General features: G+C 36.0%; 1 pseudogene; it reads left to right on the top strand.

Annotated features, from left to right (window-relative positions):
• The first annotated feature begins 19,159 nt into the window (after positions 1–19,159).
• LOC149297966 (regulation of nuclear pre-mRNA domain-containing protein 1A pseudogene) lies at positions 19,160–19,872 on the top strand (annotated as a pseudogene).
• Positions 19,873–22,823: the final 2,951 nt, after the last annotated feature.

The following is a 22,823-nucleotide window of genomic DNA, read 5'->3' as shown; positions in this document are numbered from 1 at the left end:
TTTAGACCTCACGTTGCTGTGGGCATACACATAATTTGCACGATTTACAACCTTTATATTTTTTCATCAAATAAAGCTTCTATTAGCTAGTATAAGAAACCCTGGAGACTTTGAAGCAAAAACCAAGATTTTCCAAGCTGTGGAAATTACAATCAGAATAACCAGAAATCGTTCTTATTTATGATATACCGTATTTGCTCGATTATAAGATGAGGTATTTTTCAGAGCAAATGCTCTGAAAAATACCCCTCGTCTTATAATCGGGGTCGTCTTATAATCAGACCTCAAATATGTCTGACTGTGAGACGACTAAGATCCAGATCCCCCGCAGATGCAGGGGACCTGGATCCTCCTGTCTCTCCCCACCGCCCCACTTACCGATACTTCCGAGTCCCCGGTGTGCAGCCGGGGCAGTGTGTGGATTACGCTGCAGCCGGAAGGAGGTGTGGCTAGCAGCGGGGGTTGTCTGCGTCCATCGCGCAGACCTTCCCCGGCTGTCAGAGATCAGAGTTCCCCGCACCGATTAAAAATGCCTTTTTAACTCTCTATACGCCACTCTGCCTCCTGAAATGCTTTAAACGTCCCTATATGCCACTCTGCCCCATAATATGCCTTTTAACCCCCTTAATGCCAGAGTGGCATATAGGGGTATAAGGCATTTCTGGAGGCAGAGTGGCATATAGGGGGTCAAAAGGCATTTCATGGGGCACAGTGGCATATAGGGGGTATAAGGCATTTCTGGGGCAGATGTGCATAACTGGGGGGGCAGGTTGGAAAATAGAAGGAAATAAAACCAAAATATTTTTCTCAATCATAGCTTTTATTTAAAAAAAATAGTTTACATGAATTCATATTTACTGGTAAAACTTTTTTCCTATAGGGTCGTCTTATATTCAGGCTTTTTCTTTTTTTCCTAAATTAATATTCAGATTTTGGGGGGTCGTCTTATAATCAGGGTGGTCTTATAATCGAGCAAATACGGTACATCCCTTTTATTCTGTATTTATCAGCTTGTCTGATCGGCCTGGCCTGCAAATTCTTAGCCTTGATTTGTTTTCAACATAAGAAATCATGTTACAGAACGTAATTAAACAATCAAAAGAAGACAAAAGGAAAGATCAACTTTAAACCCCATATTACAGGCTGACAAGTACATTTTCTCTTGTGGCAGTATAATAAATGACATCCCGACGGTTGCACCCCGTTTGTAAGGAACTTCCCAAAGCTTTCCCGGTAAATAGATTACCTATTCGTATACTGGTGCCTTATAAGCTGGTGATTCTTACCGCTTGAGCCATATCTTTTGGTAAATCTCCAGGGAATTGGCAGATGTGTGGTCATTTTTTTTTTCATGCCTGACTTGCAGATCTTCACAAAAGTCTTTAGCTGCCAGGCCAAATAAATCTATAAGTTTATCAAGCTGAGCGTTACTATTTCAAACAAGTGACCACCGTTGTGACCACCCATCAATTTGTGTTTAAAATGTCAGAGTAGGGGTGGCATATGAAAACGTGGACATGTTTGTCACGTTATGTGAGGCTTTATCCCATATGGACAATGGCAGTAATGTAGTTGGCAACATTGTCTGTATTTTTAGTCTGAATTACCTCTTCCAGAATGCAAAGAATAATAACATTTCCTTCCGCTCCTGGCCCTCTGTCGTTTAGCCTCTATCTCTATCTCATGTCCAGTTGTCAATCAGCCATGTTATTGTGCGCTGGTGCAAAAATCCACCTTTTTAGCTTCCTTGTACAAGCTCTTGTATTTTGCACGTAATGGAGGTTGATGTCTCTTTGATGTCTCTTGTTATGGCCGTTCTTATTTCTATAAGCATTGATTGTAATTGCTTGGAGGTTAATGGCTTATTGTCGTTTTCTTGCAGGGATTTGTTATGTTCCACAGCAGACCTACAGTATGTTTTTTTTTTTTTTTTCCTTTTGTTTTGGCTCCAAGAATCTCTTTGGTCATTTCTGCAAATGTCTTGGAGTGTTTGGCGACCAGAATGCCAGTTGGACTATGTAAAAAATTAACTTATTTGGCGCTTGTTGGCGGATAACTCTTTTTAGGTAGCCGTCTTTGACCACTCGCTAGCCATGTCAACATTAAAGGTAAATTTAATGCTTTTAGTGCTGCTAAAAGATTTGATGACAGTTCCTTTGAATGCTAACTTGATTCATAAGAAACAAGTAACTATCATTATCAATGTAAATCTTATTCTGGGATCTAAAACAATATTTTCATATGTAAATATGGTTATCCTTTTTAAAATGTTAAAGCAGTTAAGAACTAGTGGAAAATAACAAGGAATAACAAGGCAGCTAGTGAAAATAAAATAACAAAGATAAGTAAAAGCTCTAGTTTTCAATAGTTTTGTTATTATAGTATAATGTGCTTTTATAATACTGCAGAGGGATCACTGGGCTTCAGGTTATTTTAAGATGAATTATAAAGTGAAGGTTGGCTCTTATCCTAGTTACACATGGGGGTGGCAGAACATTTTGTTCAACTTAACACCTTTTACAGTGCCGAGGGCTTTTAAAACTCACAGAAACAAATTATTTAACAAATTTATTTTTTTGCGGAGTAACTACTACTCCCATTATGTGGTGTCGGAATAATGGATGCCATTTCTAAGTGCCATAGTAAGGTTACACCAAAATATAATACATTCAATCCTCCACCAGCAAAAAGACGCTATGATTTATTGTGTATATTTGCATTTTTCTCCCAAAAAGTGACAATGCTTTTTCCCTTTTAAGTAACTGTCCTGTCCATAAATTAAGGGATCCCCTTCCCTTGCTCTTCTTCATGCCTCACTAAGTACTTCATCCTGATGAAGCCCTACCTGCCCCCAGCAGTCTATCCACCTGCCTGTCCTGCTTAGACTTACTTCCAGATCAGCTATATACTGCACTTGGAAGTGTGGTGCGTGTCATTAACCCTATTCGTATTAATGTTTGACTAAATTTATAATCTATGGCATTGATCGGGTTAATCCTGATATGATGGATACACAAGGCCCTTCTACGCACCAGGGCAGGTTCACTAGACCTTAAACCGTCATCTTGCTGGTAGAAAAATGCAGAGCCTGATTCAGTGATTCTATATCATGGACATAATACCGTTGAGTACATTCTTTGGGTTCAAGGCTATTTCTCTTTGTTGATTTACATCTCTCTGAGGCAGTATAATAACGGAATTATAAAATAAAACATATAATGGGACATTCCTTTCTCTAACTACAGTGTTTGTATATCGAAAATCAACTCTGACCCTTTTGTATAGACTCCAAAGCTCTTTACTGCATGCAAATCTATGCAAACATTTCTTAGATCGTCTGTCTCATTTTCATTTTCCCGGTGTCTGGATAAATTGAAGTCTACTTAAGGTAAATCTCTCACTTTCCCCAAACCCTACATTATAAATATATGCAATTGGAAATATATATATATGCAATTGGTTTTATTGAACTACTTCTCTGCATTGTACTTTAAGTGTTTTTCATGCACAGATAGGACTCTCTGTGTGGTATCTGATGCATGCTGATTATATATATATATAAAATATAAAGAATACACATACATATTATACACATGGATAAATATACATTTCTACAAATTGTCATAGACGTTTTGCAGTCTACGCAAGGGGTGACGTGTTAATCAGATAATTCGCCATTCTGGCACCTGTCTAGTGTTGGTAATTCATTTTACCTATGTAAACTGTGTTTGCACACAAACATGCTTCCCTTTTGGAATTTCCTTATAAAGTTCATAACCTTTTTAAATTTGTTTATCAAATCCCAAAAGGATCCTGTTTCATTAAAAGCCTTGACACTGCATCTATAGGTAGTTGTATAGGCCTCACTGCAAGAAAAGGTCCTTCTACTGTCACCTTGTGGCCACCATGCCCTGAGAGGAAGCTTTGCTTTGGCTCTTTAACTCCACCTTAGTTAATCATTTCTTTTGAGAATATGGATATTTTTTGAGAGGTCTATCTATGGTACATTATAAGGGGAAACAGTGGTAAACACATTGGTTAGCATTTTGTTTTCCTCCTCTCCATCTCTTATCTTTACCGCATCTGAACTTATATTCACAGTAGGCATCTTATTGGTAGGGGGCACCCTACTAGTATGATGCCTAAAGGCATAGAGTAGGGGGCATGTGGTATACAGTGTACTTTTCATTAGGTATTGCAGGTGCCTCAGTTCTACAGTAAAGAAGATTAAATAGAAATTATATGCTAATTTTGCCATCTTTTTAACACACGATCTTTCTTAAGGTAATACAATTTTAAACTAAATAGCTCCAAAAACGTACACTGATCAGAAAAAAAGGACAAATGAAATTGATAAATTTTACAGATCTGTTTAAGAGCGATCAGTATTAAATTTAAAGTTGAGTATATTTTTTTTTTATTAGCCTGTCAAAACTGTTATGAATAAAACATAAACGTATTTAATGATTAAACAGCTTTGCTGCTAAGTAGAGATTTATTAAATCTGTAAACATTTGCATAGATAATTTTTTCTTGACATCTAGAAAAATAATTATAATTTAATAATAATTATTCTTCGATGTGAACTTTGTATATTAATCCCCTGTTCGAACATATTATTGTACTGTACTTGATAGATGTTTAATAGCTAAATCTGTCATGTATGATATCATCTAGCGTGGAACTCTTTGTCATAGTAATTTAGTTATACAAATGGTACGAAATGATTGCATCCTCAAGGAGGTGGTGCAAACACATCTAAAATGCACTTTTTAACAGTTTATTTGCTTATTTTATAAATCTTTTGACCATTAAGGTGACACATGCTGGTGCTGCTGCTATTTATATTATGATTATTTGTATTTTTATTTACCATTAGTAAAATATCAATGCACCCAACATGACCAACATCACCTCCAAGCCATGCCAAAGTACAACTCCCCTCGTAAGTATCCATCCAACCATCCAGCTCCTAAAATAAATGACACAGAAAAAACAGCTGGAGGTTTTTGCCACAATAACAATCCCCACCATTGACAACGCCAATAAAATGTAAAAAAATAAATGAAAATAAAGAATGGGTTAAATTACCAGCATTTGAAATACCTTGGGGTGTCTAGTTTTCAAAAATATATGGTTTGATGGGGTAAATTGCATTGACCAGATGTCCCAAATAGCACATGGGGAAGAATGACATGGTTTTAAAATAGCAAAACGGTACTTGTACTTATTGACCTATAACTTGAAAAAAAGGCAAAAAACCCCATAAATACATTGGGTATTTCCAAACTCAGGACAAATAGTAGAATTTATTCATGGGCTTTTGTAGATGAGTTTTTCATCAAATTTTATAATTTTTTGTATAGGAAATTAGATGATGTAATCAAAAGATCTGAAGAAAGCCTGTCTTTTCATGGAAAAAAACAATATATAATGTGTGTGGGTACACTAAATAGGAGAAAATTACCCCTAAACATGAGCACTGCAAAAGTGTTAAAACAGACTTGGTCAAAAAGGGTCAAAATAATTAAAAAACAGCCTGGTCCTTAAGGGGTTAATATTCTTGTTAGCATCTAGTTTTCTCATCACAGAGGCAAAGATAAACATTCCATATTTACTGCGGGGAAATAGGAACCACCATATTGCAAAGTATAAACCACAGAATGAATGTGCAGTCACTTTCAGGTAACTCAAACACACAGAAGAAAGCCCTGCGCTCAAACTCCCATCACTCTTGGGCGGCAGCAACGGCTATAGTATTCATCAGCCCAAAATACATAGAACAAACACCGAAAAATAGTTACCTGCGGACTATCCCAAACACCTGTGCTTATTTAGACAAATAACTCTTTATATTGTCAGTTCAGAATACTGTGAAATCCTTTCTGTACGGTAGCAGCTTTTATAAGTATGGTGGTAGCTGCATTTGAGATGATATGGCTGAGTTATTCCATGTTATGTTAAACAAGTGTTTTGTGTATGTTTTATAGTCATGATTTTTTCTGCTATGAGAGTTTACTTTGATGCGCTTGAGTTGATGCTGACTTGACCATCTCATTAATGCTACACATTGATATGTTTTTACATGCAACATCCTTTTTTTCCCCTGTTGCAAAAAAACCCCCCAACCCTTACTTTACTAGGATGTTAATCCTTGAGTGCCCTTCATCTCTTTTTGTTGTATATTTGTGTCTTGATTGGTATCGTCATGGGAAATTTTTAAGCACCATTAATAAAAATTGCATCAGCACAGGCTTTACACTTTGGCCAAGGGAAACGCCACGCAGATTATCCAGTGATATCAGTATTTGGACCAAATTAAGGGAGCCAAGTGGACAATCACTTTTTTTATTTTATTCTGTTCAATACTGCGTTACAAAATTAGTTAGGATTTATACATCACATTCGTCTGAAAATACGAGGGGACATATACAGTACATACATCAAGCATTCAATGTCGTCACATGATTTTGTTATTGTTTTCAAATATCTTCCTGTTAACTTACTTCCAATAAATAGGACATGTTTTAACAATCCAAGATCACATGAAGAACCCTTCATCATTCATACTGGTTCTGGCGGTGAAGGGATCCAAGCCACAAGTGGAGATAGGGTTTGCCTTGGGTTACTACTCCTAATACTTTCATGTTTAGTTGGTGATAAATGTTGTGTTTTTCCAGGGGGGGGGGAGATCTTATCATATCCCTTTATGTTCCTAGGTAATCTAAAAAAATGTTTCTCCATTTCACATTGATAGTTAATGTGATTTAAGATATGTCTCCAGGTCAGGGGCTCCAATTTTGTGCCATAAATATCCTGGCTGCTGCCAATATATGTATGGCTAAATTTAGATTTGAACTGCTTTCAAGAGGAATATCTATGGAACAGAAAAGATTATAGGGTCAAAGTCCAGTCCTTAAATAATTTCTCTATTTCTTTTTTTCAGTATGAGGAGCTTTCCACAGTTCCACCATATATAAGACATGGTTCCCAACTCTTTCCCACATCTCTAGCACTTGTTAGAGATATGTAGGGTTGCTGGGACATAATACCAACAATGGAATCATTTAAAATATTGTGAAGGTTAATACAATGTACCGCTTTCCTTACTTTTTTTATGTATCTATTTGGAATTAGAAAATCACAATGTGCGAGTATTAGTAGGAATGTTCTTAAGCACAATATATAGTTTGTATATACAGAAGTTTAACAAGAATATCTTGAGGCTAAGATCAAGAAGGACTTCTAGAAGGGTTATAAGAGGAAGCAAAAGCTGTCATAAATACATCAGAGAATCAATACAAATCAAGAGGTAGCAGTTGGAAGAAATGTCAGCAGTGACTTCGGAAGGGCTACACAGTTAAGCCAATTTTTTTATGGAATATCAGAGGGACGTTATTGTCAGATGGTCTACCTCTGTGTGTTCTGTAGCTAAATTCCTTATTACTGAAATCCTTACTGAATCTTTTTTTTGGTATTCTCAATTTTGGCTAGTGAGCTGCTAGAGTTTAGACCCTACATTAGTAAGTTTAGACCTACAATTGGTACATGAATAGTTTTTCAGTTTGTGAGATAACTGTATTTAAGCAGCTGGAGGAACGTTGCCTTTTAACAAACAAAAGAGACATTAGGTAACAAATTTCCTTATTTGATCACATGCAATTGTATAAGACAATCCCCCAATGCATGGCTCAAATCTCCTTTCATGGCTCCAATTACTTGAGTCAAAGTATAAAGGATTGTAATTTTATAAAATAATTTTGCCGTTTCCTACAGGCTGTATTAAAATTGCTAGATGTTCTAAAAGAAAAAATATAGCTTGAAATGCAACTATTGTGAAGCTAAGGTTATCTGTGATATGCTTCTATACAGGGTTTATTATTTAGAATAGATTCAGAATATTTTCTGTGACTCTATGCTATATCTTTGTATTATGCCTTCACTCTCTTGTTACGTTAAATTTCTCCATTTTGTCCAACGAGGTTATAAAAATACACAAAAAATGAAAGTCAATTGAAATAATGGTAAGAAAGTAAATCAAGTAATAAAGCTGGATTAAAATTATCTATTTTTCTAAACTATTCTGCTGTTGTCATAAAGGATATTTAGAGATGAACCTATAAATCAGTGCATCAGATATAATGGCATTAATCCTTGGTTAATCCTTTAATTTTGTGTTTGTTTAATTCAATATATTTGGGAGTGGGTGAAATGCGTGCTTTACAATGAAACGGTATGCTGTCAAACCTCTCTGTAATTACTGATCCTCTATACAATTCTTTTTTTGTAAATTAAAGGGAACAATGTTAACCAAGAGACAGCAGAAAGGTAGCTTTTTCAAAACTACAGCTCTCATAATCTAAACATATATTTGGCTGGAAATAGAATTTGTGGTTTAACAATAACAGTGGATCTATTGGCTACTTCTGCCTAGATAAAGGGAATTGGGACAAATGGTGCATTAGAGCCTGCCACTATGCTTGTGCACATAGATCAAAAATGATTCGGACAAAGCCGAAGTTTTGGCCCATTTCTTTTGTTTCCTGTCCTTTACAGAGGGTTTTTTTATTCGGAAAGGAAATTCGGTGTCTCCCAAAGTCTGCCTACCTTCTCCCACAACTGCGTCTCCTTATCTGCAACTCCGCTTTTCCTTTTCTGCTTCTCCTGCTGTACTCATCTGTCTGAATTACTTTCTTCTCTTCTAAACACTTCCATAACAGAATGGGGACAACCTCTCACTTTTGCTCCAATTGACAAAAAGATGACAGAGAAGACGAAAGAGACATGGAAGCAGTTGTCTGAAACACAGTAGGGTGCACCATCCACTACATAAAACACTGTTTAAAAATAAATTATTAGGCCCCAAATCTTCAAAGTTCCTTATCGTCTCCTTATCTGCTGTAATCAAATTTTTTAGTTGTGCATTTATTTTACCATAAGCAAAATAGAGAGCAAAATTAACTCTGTTGTCGTCTGCCAGTTTTCCCCGGACTCTGTTGTCGTCTGCCAGTTTCCCCCGGACTCTGTTGACTTCTGCCAGTTTCCCCCGGACTCTGTTGTCGTCTGCCAGTTTCCCCTGGACTCTTTTGTCGTCTGCCAGTTTCCTTGAGACTTCCCTCCCTGCCTGTCGATGGCTGTAAGAAGAAGGCCAAAGCTGCAGCAGACTACCTTCTGCAAGCAGGCACTCCTAAACCTGCCCTCCCAACTCCAAGTTCTGAGCCAAACAGCTTGAACCCTGTATCTGCAGTCTTGAAAATCTTCTTTCTTTAATCCATTAAAAAAACATGCAGAGGTGAGGTACTTTTGCTCCTTCAAGTGTGCCGATTTCTCTAACCCAAGAAAGCCATGTCAAAAGAGGGTAGAGAAACAAGGTGGTGGACCCCAAGAATACTTTCTCTGTTGTTGTGACTTCGGTGTTAATACATAACTGTTGCACGAGGCAGGATTAAACATAAGAAAAATAACACAGGACACCTATTCGTCTAAAGGGTCGTATCAGAGGATGTGTTGGGTCGGAGTAAGATTCCACCTATATCAAAAATATATCTTTATTTTTTTTTTTTCTTTCTTTCATATTTAACACCTTTATTTGAGATGAACCCCCTCTAAATGTTTTCCTGGATACACCTAATAAATCTGGACATGGCTACATATACCATAATTATTTTCTTCTCATTGAGCTCACTGTTGGATCTTTAGAATCACAGAAACAGCTTTTAGGTAAAATTGAGCAGATTCTTTCTACAAAAGAAACAACTTTTATCTGCTATAGTTTATCACAGCTGATATCAGTTCCCACTCCCCTCTGTTTTCATTGAGCTGATTCGGAATACTTCTGCATAATTTAACACATGGGTTCACAACATAAGACCTCATTTTTCCATCTGTACAGGATTTCGCATAGCTCCACATGTACACAGCTGGCTGTATCATTAGCACAGGTGTAACTGTCAAATTCACTGTGACATTGATTGATCCGTCAGGACCCGTGTGGGGCTGTGCTATAACGCTGTTTATTTAGTAGTGGGAAACACATATAAACAATAAACATGCTTAATATGCTCTCCAAACAACAAACAAGAAAATGCACCTAATACGTGGGTATCAGTGATCTTAAAAAATGAAACCCCTTCACTCTACTGAAATAGCTCTAACAAAAGTCTCCAATGACTGGCTCTCTGCCAAAGCAAAAGGTCACTTCTTCATTCTGATAGTCCCGGATCTCTCCACTACTTTTTTGACTACCACCGTCTTCTTGACTCACTTTCTTCTACCAACGATGCAGCTCTCTGGCAAGAACTCGTCACCTCTTCTATTTTCGGTTGGTGTCCCCCAGAGATCAGTCCTTGGCCCTCTGCTGTTCTCTCTTTATGCTGTATCTCTTGACAAACTAATCAACTCATTTGGCCTCCAGTATGTTCTATATTCAGATGACAGCCAAATCTACCTGTCTTTTCCTGATCTCTCTCCATCTCTCGTGTCCCGTATAACCAACTGCTTGTCTACTATTTCATCATTGATGTCACAACGCTACCTGAAACGTAATCTTTCTAAAACTGAACTCATTATCTTCCCTCCTTCCATCTCCACTCCACTACCTCAAAACCCACTTCTTCAGAGAAGCCGCACCATCTTAGTTGCTAGAACTTCGCTGTCACTGATATAACACCGACACCACCTCTCACCTCTCTCTACCTAGTGTATCGGTTTGTCTTAGTCTGTCAATTCTCGTCCTGTCATATCACTTGAATATATGTATTGTGTGAAGTGCTGCGTAAATTGTTGTTGCTATATAAATGAAATTATACTTCTCTTTTGCACTTTGTTGAATCCCTTATGTATTTAAGTTTTTTTGTTTTTTTTAAATCTTATCTTATTTTCTTTTCTCTATGCAATGCATATTGAGATCCTGAAGTCATTCGCATTCATGGATTATTTTTTTGGTTGGTTAATCTCTGCAGAATACAAAATAGTACACCCCAAATCCTATATTTTAAGACTAGAAGAGGTTAGAAGAGAGCGTGGGAAAAAATATTTAAATACATTTAATCTCCTGTACTTTGTTACATGCCTAGAGGCCAATATAGAGAACTGATTAAGAGTTTTTATAATGGGTAGACTGGATGGGCCCAATGGTTTATATCTGCCTCCGTTTTTTTTTCCCTACATATAACGTGAATTTTAAAATAATAATAATATTAACATAAAGTAAGGCCAAGGACCAGGTAAGGTGTGAAGTTTTACAACAGAAAGGATCATGGATAGAGTAGATGGAGTGTAAGACAAAATAAATGTTTGTACATTTGCTTATAAAGAGAATTTTATTTTTTAAATCTTTTTATCCAATTAACTTTGTTGTTCAATGTTTTTCTGGTACCATTCTGTGTTAGGAAAAGTAACATGTTAATGAAGTCTTAACTTCCTAGGCTTAATTCCAAAAGAAACTAAATTGAATCAGGCAATTTAACACATATTAAAAGCCATTATAGATCCAGGAATTGTCATTTTGGTGTAACTATTTGGCCTGATGTTTGGTTCATTTAGTAACTGGGATGTTATCGGTTCATTCTGGCTGTAGTGTTGTTACATTATAAACTGTAGGTTAAGTTATTTAAAGGTTTTACACACCGTTACGTAGAGAAATAAGATGGATTTAATTTTTACAACTCATATCTCACTGGAGATGGGAACAATTATTCTATTGGCTGTGGATGGAGCACTAAAATTTTTTTTAAAAGATGGGTAGTTTCTAATGTTCTGATGTAGCTGCTGAGGGATCCAAAAGTAACCACTCTCTTTTCTGTCCATTTGCTTTTTTCTTCCCCAAATGCTTTTATCTTCTGTTTATGTATGGTCTTATTACAGAACAAACAAGCACAAGCCACTGATGGTATGACAAATGTTTTAATAAACTAATATCATATATATGAAAACTTTGACAGTGATGGTTTCCTTTAACTCAGAAGTTTGAGACAGAGGTAATGTGTATGTAGTCATTGTCGTATGGTTTGGCTCATTGATTCAGCATGGGTTAGCATATTGTGTTTTATGGTTGAACTGGTGTGAAGGGGACAAAATCCTTCCCTTGGTCAGCTGTTGAAAATGTACCAACATCTTTTTGAATAGGTCACCTCAATTTGGTAGACTGTCCCTCTGCCAACACTGTGTTTACTATTGAGTGTCTTCACCATGTCTCACATATTACCATGCTAAGAAAATGCCATCAATAATGCAGCTAGATCGAAACATTATTATGAAGCATCATACAATATGTGTTAGGAAACGGAATACAATGAACAAAATGATGAGCATAGTTGTTAATTGGATTAGTCAGATATTATTTATTTCCGTTGAAGTTCTAAGCAAATGATAAAAATATATTTGCCATTAAAACCAAGAGATGAAGCAGCATGGATGAAGCCAAGAGAGTAAAGGTAAATCTTTAAAGTCTTATGGATAAGGGAATATTCTCCTAATGCTATTTAAACAGGAGCTTAGAAACACAAACTATTAGGATAACTGACAATTAGTGTTGGCAACTGCAAATTTACATATAATTTCTATAATGTATTCTTTCTATAATTACAACGAAACATGTCTTTTTGGTTATTTACAGGGAGAACAAAGATCAGATGAATGCATACGAAAACTGAAAGCTGGAATAATAGATATATATTAATATAATAATATATTTTAGATATAATGGTTTTATTTTATTTATTATTTAAATACATAACAAAAGAAATTGACTCCCTAGAAATAACTTTTTCCAATGATATCAAAACATACATGCTCCTACTATACACTCTATTCATTATTTTTTACTTTTTTTTTTTTTTCTTTTTTTTAAATTTATATATTTTTTCAATCTTTCAAATTTATTTTCATTCGTTGTGATATACAGTTTTTATTAAATTTGAATTATCCACAATATATCCGCATTAGAGTTTCGGTGGTAGATTTCTTCGGGTGCCGGTCAAAATGATGAGAAGTCATTTTAAATGAAAGGCGCACCTACAAAAATATAGAAATAGAATCCATAGACCGCAATTGGGAAGATCGGTTCTTCACCTGATCGTGATAGCTTTTATTTAGTATCACCCGATAGCAATAACCTTTATCTCTCCATTTACCCACCGGATACCTACCTTCAACCATCGTCACGCGAGAGGGACGGACGGAGGAGGCTGGACCAGACGACGATGAATGACGAACGACGCCATGACGGTCATACGTACTGACGTCAGACGTACGGACGTCAGAAACCCAAGATGGCGTCCCCCACACGGATAAGAAGACCCACGGAACAACACAAGAAACACTCCTGAGGAAGCCGCATTACAGGCGAAACACGTCGAGAGAGAAGGACGGATAGAGCTCCCGTCCCCATACTTTGGACTTTTGTTATTTTATTACATTTTAAATCAGTTTTTTAACTGTTTTTAGTGCGTTATAGGTATAGCCTATACACCTAGTGTACTTTATCGAGCCGGGCATGTGCCCAGAATAAATTTTCAGTTGTGTGTGTGTGTGTATATGTATATATATATATATATATATATATATATATATATATATATATATATATATATATATATATATATATATATATATATATATATATATATATATATATATACTCGTGGTGGATCAGTTCATATACAAACCTTCACATACAAGCACGTGACCGGGAAGGACTGAGGAAACCAAACTTCTATGCGTCTGACACATCAGTTGTTACCTGTAAGTGTACATCTGTTCTGGCGTGCCAGAACTTTGCCGAGTTACTACACCATTGTGTTCTCTATATTTTTGTTTATCTCCATATATACTCCACATACGGATCGGGGTGGGTTTATATACAAGGCCTGATCATCTCATTCAGATTGTGAGTGCATATATACCATTTTCTATATAAAAACCTAGTTTGACATACTACACTATCATAGTTAGTTATTTTCTCTGTTTATGTTTCAAATTGAAAAATCAACCAAAAACACAAGCGCCCCCTAGTGGATCAAAAATAATAGATCAATACTGCAGCCATTTAGCAAGAAAATGCAGTGTGGATTTCTTAAAGCTGATAAAGCACTTCAGGACCAATGATCATGGGTACGAAGAATAAGATTACATTTATAGACACTGCCACATTAAATATGATTATATGCCTGATCACGTCTTATGAAAGGCTTCAGTATGATGTGAGGATGCAGATACACCTTCCAAAAGCCCACACACTTAATTTGGCAAGGGATATCATTAGTAATGAGCTTAAAAGTGGGAATTCAAGAAAAGTGATATGGTATTTGATAAAAGTATATTTATAATGAGGGCATATTACTCTAACATAAATGTTAAGAGTATGGAAGATATTTGCATGTCATATTTTAAAGCCTTACATTTAATCTATGTGACCCACTCAGTTGTTTTAAAATAGAAGGAAGATATGAATATTTTGGCATCTTTTTTTTATCCAAGAGAAGGAAATAGGATATATTTGAGCCTTCTGCCGGTCATCCCTTACTGAGACTATTGTTTAATGATTGTCAAATGAGGTTGAGGTAACCTGTCCATCCTTTTTGAGAATAAAAAAATCCCTGATCAGTCTGTTACTGTTACTGAACCCCTTAAGGACAACGGGTTGTCCTTAAACTAATATATATATATATATATATATATATATATATATATATATATATATATATATATAGCTTTTTTAAGCCTATTGCATATGACAGCACTGTCCCTCTTGGCAGTGAATTCCATACGTTAATTGCCATGCCATTACTGTATAGAATCTGTTGTGTATAATATCTTCCAGATGACCTCTTGTTCTTGGTGACAGTTTAGATAGAAGATCCAGCTCCACAAATAAGGGTTAAAAATTCAAAATTTAATTAGACCAGTTAAAACATGATAGACAAAAAAAGAGAAAAAAGAGAGATGTGCTCAAGTGATTGAGAAAAAATACGCCAACGCGTTTCAAACCTTACGGTTCTTAATCATGGCTTAAAAGTATGTTGCTGCTACTGCACCTTATATATAAATGACTCTGTCTAGAGATTGATCTATGCTCACGCCCCCTCGTTAACCCATAATTAGTCAACATAGGGAATGGGTGCAATTAGGTACAGCTCTTTCTTCGCTACGATCCATGTCTGGTTTATCCAAACATTTCAGTGAAATACATAATGGTAATACAACAAATTTAGAAGTAATAGGCATAGAACGTGTTCACCCCCCTAATAGGGGAGGTGATTGGTCCCGTGCTCTTCGCCTAAGGGAAGCTTTTTGGATTTTATGCCTTGACACGAGATTTCCTGTGGGCATGAATTATAGAAATGACCTAGCATATATTTATTAAACTTTATATATTATATTATTATTATTACGTTGATTTTTGTTCATTTGTTATACGTACTGAAATTATCATTTGATGTAGAATTTCCATGTGTACCATGATTTATATCAATTGCACCCGCTCCCTTGATTTGCTTTTGATTTGATTTGTATCAATTGCACCCGCTCCCTTGGTTTGGTTTGTATTAATTGCACCCATTCCCTATGTTGACTAATTATGGGTTAACGAGGGGGCGTGAGCATAGATCAATCTCTAGACAGAGTCATTTATATATAAGGTGCAGTAGCAGCAACATACTTTTAAGCCATGATTAAGAACCGTAAGGTTTGAAACGCGTTGGCGTATTTTTTCTCAATCACTTGAGCACATCTCTCTTTTTTCTCTTTTTTTGTCTATCATGTTTTAACTGGTCTAATTAAATTTTGAATTTTTAACCCTTATTTGTGGAGCTGGATCTTCTATCTAAACTGTCATTTGGATTAACCGAGGATATGGCTCGGCCTTCTATCCCGTGCTCCCTGCAATTTGAAGCGTCTCTGCAAAACATCTAAATGGTGAGCTGGAGTTATCTTTGTTTTTTGTTACATTTTTCTCTTGTTCTTGGTACCTAAAGGGGGGGGTCCGCCCCGAGTGCCACTCATCAGGAGGGTGCTGCAACGGCCGCCTAAGGCCTACCACGTCAAAGTCTGGCTTACCATATGGTGATAGGGGTTATGCTGCACTACCGTTAATGTCTGGCTCAGTATATAGTAATGGGAGTTATGCTGTACCATATCTGTTCAGTAAATGTTATTTATTTCAACGTAATTTATTTATACATTAATAATTCATTTTTTCAGATTTCTATTTTTTTCCAGTTGGCATACAGTTTACAAATTTGTGAAATATATTCTTGCCAACATATTTTTTTGGGGGGGTGTGCCACATACAGGATCCGCCCCAGGTGCCAAATACTGTAGGTACGCCCTTTTCTTTATATCATCTCTGCACATATTTATATAGTGTTATAATATCCCATCTAAGATGCCATTTTTCTAGCAGTCATAGATGAGCCTTTTTTTAGTCTCTCTTCATAACTATCTGTCTTAATTCTCCAGCAGAGAAGTAACACCAAGCTTAGACTGTATTACCCTACCTAAGTTTGAGTCATCAGCAGACACTGACACATGAGTCTCAATTCAATAAAGGAGATCATTAATAAACAAATGACAAAGGAGAGGACCCAGGACAGCATCTGATGTACTCCACTTAAACTTAAGTTGGTCTTGTCTTATATTCAGTTAAACTCTACAACTTCTGCCGGTAGGATGCGATATGTTTGATGATTTGTGATTTATTTATTTTTATTTTTTTTTGTGAATGCATTTCTACCAATGGCTTCACATCATTATCTACCAAAGTGGTTTTGATAACAAAACCAACATACATTTCTGTCCAAATTGTTCTCTGCGTGCCAAAAGCTTCAATTTTGTCAGCTTATTGGATGTTATCATGGGTTGACTTTAATACTGTATTTTCTTTTGCTAGAAATCAGGTCCAACTTTATTGAGTATTGATCGGTTTACACTTCTGAGTCCAAAGATGGTCATGATGCAATCATTTTAACAATCCGCTGCAATGAAACCTTTAATGCTCATTCTTCCTCTCCTTACGAATCACCTTTAAATTAACTTCAGGGAAAACCAGTACAAGCATACAGTAGGAAACAGTGATAAAAAAAGTTATTGTGTCCGGGCTTTAACAGCACCGTAAATCTTCTTAACTTCTTTTTAGGTTTAACATTAGTTCTGTTAGAAATAAAGTGCTACACAAACCATAACAACATATATAAACTTTAGTTGTCACATGTTCACATACTCCATCAATACTTCCCACTGGTTTTTAGTACTCTTAATACTTACAGGGATCTTTCACTTATCCCAAATCATGCATTTTACATTTACTTACACTCATAAAAAAAGTAATTTGTGTGTGTATACAGTATGTACAGTGTGTGTGTATATATATATATATATATGTGTGTGTGTGTGTGTGTGCTCAATGTCAGAAGCTTTTAGTAAAACTGAATGAGGTAAATGATCATTTAACGTAAACTAAATTCAAGTGGTGTTTTTTTGTTGAATATGGATGAATTTTTGCTTCAAAGGCAAAGGGCGTAATCTCTTAGTGTTTTGTGATTTGTTGCCAAATTTACTTAGTATCGCCAAAGGTGTTACTTATGCTTCTAAGATCAAGTAAAACGCCGACCCGGTTTTATAGGAAGGTTTTCGTTTGTAAAACTTCCGCAAGTAAAATAAAACAAAACCCAAAAACTAACAGACATAGGAAGACAGTTCATGTATTTGTGAAAACCCATTACTGAAAAATTTAAAGCTATCGTGGAAACCCTTCTGAAATGTTGGAGGCAACTAAACTATTTTACTAAGGTGGTTTTGGGATAATTACTATAGTGGCAGTTAACAGTTACTGGTTTTTTTACTATCGCCGCCCTCCAGGATTAAATTTAGTGAAAAAACTAATCTTGCACAATATTTAATACAACACATTTTTTTAAACTATAGTGACTGACAGAAATCAAACTTACCAGTGCTATTTAGGGTAATAATTATCAGATAAATGTACAGAACAGGAATGTAAGTTTGGAAATATAAATCTTAAACGTATAAATATACATTTTAATACAGTATCAGTGAAAGCAGCATTTATATATAATACCATTATTACATAAAACCTAAAAGTGACATCTATATTAATTCTTATTTGTAACTTTGTCCTCGTTCCAGTTAGGGGCCCCGCCGTTCCTGCCGCTGAGTAACAGCCAATCCGTGGCAAGAATGGACAGATCGCTATGTACTGTAGCTTCTACGTCACTTCTACCGTACGTTAATAAGCATCCTACTCCAGTGGGGCTGTTTAGTCCAATTAATTGTAATAGTAATAGCAATTAAAAACGTAGATTTATAAACCATTATCAATTCCTACCTTTCATATATTTTAAGTCTACCCATGAACTCTATGTCTATATATATATATATATATATATATATATATATATATATATATATATATATATATATAATATGTGTTTTGTTCTGTAATGATCAATTTGCCATTTTACAGTGATGTATGAAAGTCTGGTACTAACATGCAGCGATGTTTCATTACCTCAGCTGATCCGGCGCCGCCTGCATATACATGACCACACACCGCATGCATGTGAAAACGTAATGTGTGCTTAACTAGCCAGCGGCCTCAATTGAGTCATTTAGCCGCCTCTGACCATTTAATTTTAGATTAAGACCTCTTGTTATAACAGTTCTCCCACTCTACATTGCTAAATCTCTTTATGTATTTAAATGTTTCTATCACACCTCTTCTCTTCTCAATATCTATACAGAAGAGGTTTAGTTGTTATGGTAAGCAATTTATTCTAAGTAATTCAAGGAAATTATACATTTCTATACTGTTGTTTCTACAAAATATTTCCCTTCTTACTGGGAATTCTTATCCTTATGATTACAGGTTAAAATCTATTAAAATCATACAGCTGGTTTTTATGTAAATCTTTATAACATCCATGTAAATCACAGCATAATTCAGGTAACGTTTCTTAGAGGCTGCAGGCTGGGTGGTGGTAAACATGCTGCTTGTGATGTAGACAATGGATGCATTGTGCCAAATATTCCATGTAGCACACACTGGTTGTAAGTGTCACTTTCTTCTGGCAGACTGCACTGAGAGACTGATCTGGGTTTACCAGTAAATAGTTGATCATTTGGCAGAGTTTCTTTCATTGAGATGTCTTCATTCTCAAAGGAAGATCTGGAGAAGAAGCTTTCAGAGCTGAGAAACAGCAAAGAGAGCATTCAGACCCTGTCCCTCTGGATCATCCACTATAGGAGATTTTCTCAAGTCATCGTCTCTGTGTGGGACACAGAGCTGCGTGAAGCAGAGTCAAGCAGAAAGCTTGTTTTTCTACTATTGGCAAACGATGTCATCTTAAATAGCCAAAGAAAGGGACCAGAATTTGTTAAAGGCTTTGCCCCTATCATCGCGGATACCTTTAAACACGCATGTGAAGTCAGTGATATCTGTAGGACAGAACTACGCAAAGTTATTTTGATTTGGAAGAAAAAGGCTGTTTATAACCGTGTCATCTTGGAAGAGCTGAAGATGATCCTCTATGGAGAGAAGAAGCCTAAGAAGCGTAGGTTCAGTGAGGTGAAACAAGATCCTGATGATACTTCAGCAAGTCGTCCATCAAAGGCACCTCTACAATCCAAAGATCTTGTTTGTGTGATACGTGAAACTGAAAACACAGCTTCCAGTGACGCATCTGTGCACCAGATGACGGACTCCTTACCTGCAGAGATAAACATTATGTCTTATCTGGGAAGAACTGGTGATAAGGAATCTGACCATCAGCTTTCCAAACTTTTATTTAATGCCTGCATGCTGCTAGCAGATGAGCTGGAAGATTGGCAGCAGAAACAGATGATCGGAAGGTGTAAATGTATAAAGAAAAGTTAGAAAGAGCAAAAGAGCTTCAGAATGAACTGTGTTCACGCTACAAATAACAACCTGAGCTTTCCCATCCCCCACATCTTACAGATGTGCTCTAGATCTGTACTTTGACAACTGAATAAGAGCCACATCAAGTGTCTGATGGAGATGGAGTTATATCTTTGATTTTCCTAAATGTTATATATTGTTGCCATAACCCCAACCATTGCATCAAAATAAATCACTTTTTGATGTTTGAATATCTTATTCTCATTATTTTGAAGGCCTGAAACGTTTATGAGGGTGTAAAACCAGTTCAATATACTGCATGTGAGGGTAACAAATTTGGGGCAAGAAAAAGTAACCATAAACTCAAATTGTGAATACTTGGGCGCCATGAGAAGTATCCCTATAATGTTCTGTATAGAAGGTCTTGTTGTCTACAGCACATATTATATACATTGGGAATTGAAAGTGTCGAATTAATATACTAAATATTAATTTGCTAACCAGTGCAACGTATTCAAAGGCTTGTACTAACATATTACATCTCCTTCAAGAAAATGGATGTTGAATGGGTATCAATGCAACAAAAACATACCAATCACAAATATAAATAAAAATAAAGTTTAATACTTTTACACAAGCTGTGATCTTCTATTTTATAATTAGGAAATTGGGAATAGAGCAGTAAGATGGCTGTTCCCATGGTATCCAAAAAAAGAGGGTTTCTAATGTGTATAGTTTACTATAGTAACATGATAACATTGTTTGTTTGTTTTAGTGAGTTGGCAGCTTTCCCAATCTTATGAACTATTGTAACATCATTTTTTACTGGTCTGTCATGAAATATAGATCAAGCTAATCACATGTGCTGGGTACTAGAAAAAATTGGAATATATTATTATACCGACGCTAACAATTAAAAGCACTTTTTCATTTCATACAGCAATCACAAACTAATCTATCACCATTATTGGCTGTAACTTTATTTGGTAATGTCTGGTTTTTTCACATATGCCTGAGAAAAATTTGAAAATACATTTTCTTCTTTTTTTGGACTGTATGTGTGCATTTGTATAATCCTTGGACCAGGGCTTTCCTCTTCCCATTCTTGGGTTTATCTTAAATAAGTTTCTCACTTTAGTTCTCTTTGGATTGTTGACTGTCTAACAGTATGAGATGGAAAAATGGGGAAATATCAGGAACCAAGACGGCAGCAATAATTACCATTTAATTGCAAGTGTTTTTTAACTGACAAACAATAAACCAAATCCTTCTTCAAAATGTATCCAGGCATAATATCTCATACTTGATTTGAAAATGAAGATAAAATACTGTGTTTTACTAATGACTAGCATAAATAAGGCAAAACGCAAAATATTTAAGTAGTTAGTAAATAGTCCTCAATGGGTAATTGATTAGGCTGCAATCGTAAGCTGCTAATGAGACAGACATTAAAGTACCAACCTATAATTAGGTAGAATACAAAGCTGCTTTAACCTGACAGAATACTTAATTTACCAGTATTTCATTTCATTTTACTAAACAGTAGATTTGTCTGTATATCCAAATGGAAAAATAATTATTTTAAAAATGACCATCTCATCAGTTTATTTAATATATTTTATGATACCTCTAAATCGCTTTCCTGCTGCATGTAGCCCAGTTACATCATATATCGACTAACCTTATGACTTTACATTCATTGCAGCTGATCCCTTTTGGAGAGAGACTTATTTTCCATTGATTTTATAGCGTTTTATGGGACTGCTTTGGATATTGCATGGACTCTGTGACATTTAGGCTTTATTGCACAGCTACTCATAATGTGCTTTTTCACTCCATTTGACCAGAGATACCCACACCATTGTGGTCTGTTTTTTTACTTCATTTTTAGATTTTAAGACGTCATTAAAGAAATTTTACACGGATACGTTTGGTGGGCTCGACACTTCTGTTTTGTTTGTGAGTGGAACTTACATCCTACCTAGATATTATTGTAATTTTTAGCAATATCACACTAATTTTTTCTTGGTTTTAGCGCCCCAATTGTCTGTATATTGATATCGCCACACTCTGAGGAAGAGTGTTATTTGGGTTGCTACAGATATTGAGAAGTATCGTTTATATATTTATTATGTTTTACACTTGACATGCGTTTGGGGGTCTCGTTATCTTTTTCCACCTTTTGGAACCAAAGCTCTGAAACTTTGATTATATAAGGTAGAAATCAGGAATAATGCTTATGACAGCTCATCATGGAAGGTAATGGATACCAGTAGCCTTATTATTATTCACAATCCCAGATAAGCAGGTGTTGTTAACAATGCAGGTATCACAGCGCTTACTGAGACTGCCTGTCAGATCTTACTAACATTAGAAATCCTTTGCTCAGAATACACCAGCTTTCACAGTGAGGATCCTTAAACCTGCAGAAGATTGGAAAGTGATGTAAGCTACTTATTAATGTTATTTATGTCTACTGTCGCTTTTACTTCCATGGCTGTTTATAGGAAGACAGTAGGCATTGACATGCAAACTTCCTATGGCTAATGGACACAGGAAAGTTGCTTTGCTTTTGTTTTTGGGAAGCTGTGATGCCGTAACAATCGGAGGTCCATGTTGGCATACCCCAGTCTCAGAGTGGTGAAGGTGGCAGGTGGAACTAAGCATCTTACATTGTAGTTACTGTGAGTGTTGCAGTTGAATCCCAGTGACTTAGTTCTCTTATTTATTCTTCTCCATGGGCTGTGTTCAGTCAGTATTCCTGTGCCTCTCATGATACTACGACAAGCATGCACAGTGAAAAGGACAAGGAAGACGGCACTTACAGTATCTCACAAAAGTGAGTACACCCCTCACATTTTTGTAAATATTTTATAATATCTTTTCATGTGATAACACTGAAGAAATGACACTCTGCTACAATGTAAAGTAGTGAGTATATGGCCTGTAT

The sequence above is a fragment of the Sceloporus occidentalis genome, unplaced genomic scaffold, assembly GCF_023333645.1.
Source record: "Sceloporus occidentalis isolate IW3139 unplaced genomic scaffold, rSceOcc1.0.p SCAF_35, whole genome shotgun sequence".
Taxonomy (NCBI): Eukaryota; Metazoa; Chordata; class Lepidosauria; order Squamata; family Phrynosomatidae; genus Sceloporus; species Sceloporus occidentalis.
This window is presented reverse-complemented; position numbering and strand designations above follow the sequence as displayed.